The following is a 1,184-nucleotide window of genomic DNA, read 5'->3' as shown; positions in this document are numbered from 1 at the left end:
AGTCTCACGTTGCTACAACATTCAAGTCTCCACAGAATCCTCTCAAGAGCTTCTTGAACCAAAAACTCTTCGCGCGGCCTTGGGCGGATGCGTTCTTGCACGTAAACACTAAAATCCACGTACATGCACACACTCATACACAGATAACACGAATACGTAAATGTGTGTACGAGGATCTGAGCATGTGTAAAGGGGGATTTTTTCTAAGGCATTTACGAGGAAAACATTTGTTCTAATTGCGCCAGATGATTTTATTAATCCGAGGGAAAGGTTCTAAATAGTGAAAGGACCAGTTGTCTAATTATACTGATCTTGTTATCCACGACTTAAGGAAATATTATAACTGCGGATAACCTGCTTTTATACAGCTGTGATTCAACAGTCTTGGACCACGTGCTGGGCTCGTGATTGACAACTACTACCTTCTCAGAGGAGAGCTCTATAGCTCGTAAGACCTGATCTATGGGTAATGCTGTGACCTTACTCACACATAAGCATATACGCGCGTGCACACACACACATACACACACACACACACACACACACACACACACACACACACGCACACACACACACGCACGGACACACACACACACACGCACACACACGCACACGCACACACACACACACACACACACACACGCACACACACACACACACGCACATGCACACACACACACACGCACACACACACACACACGCACATGCACACACACACACACGCACACACACACACACACACACACACACACACACACACACACACACACACACACCAAAAAAAAAGAGCGAAAGGGTCTGTGTAAGGGTCCTATGAAGTAACAATATTGTATTCATCTAATGATCCTGAATAACAAACAAAATCTGAGAGAAAAAATAAAATTTGAGGACGAATTGTCATGTGCACTCTATTGAACAAGAACAGTCTGCTTCCACGAAAAAATTACGGAGAATCTTATCACATTTTTTTGAGTGTTTGGTTTCATTCCCAGTGTTTTACAAAAGTACTTGACAAACTTTTCGAAGTAATTACACTTAAGGGTGCGCAATCCGTAGGAATCGTGATAAGTGTATTTCGATGTAAGATCTGCCCCGTCCCTTGTACAGGGAATCCTACATGAGTCACACTGTCGTCGGTAGTTGAGTTGTCCTTTCGCATAAAAAGCGTGATTATTTCGTCCATC

Source organism: Oratosquilla oratoria, chromosome 39 (assembly GCF_046742065.1).
Source record: "Oratosquilla oratoria isolate Oo_2021 chromosome 39, ASM4674206v1, whole genome shotgun sequence".
NCBI lineage: Eukaryota > Metazoa > Arthropoda > Malacostraca > Stomatopoda > Squillidae > Oratosquilla > Oratosquilla oratoria.
The sequence above is the reverse complement of the archived record's forward strand: the minus strand, read 5'-3'. Positions refer to the sequence as shown.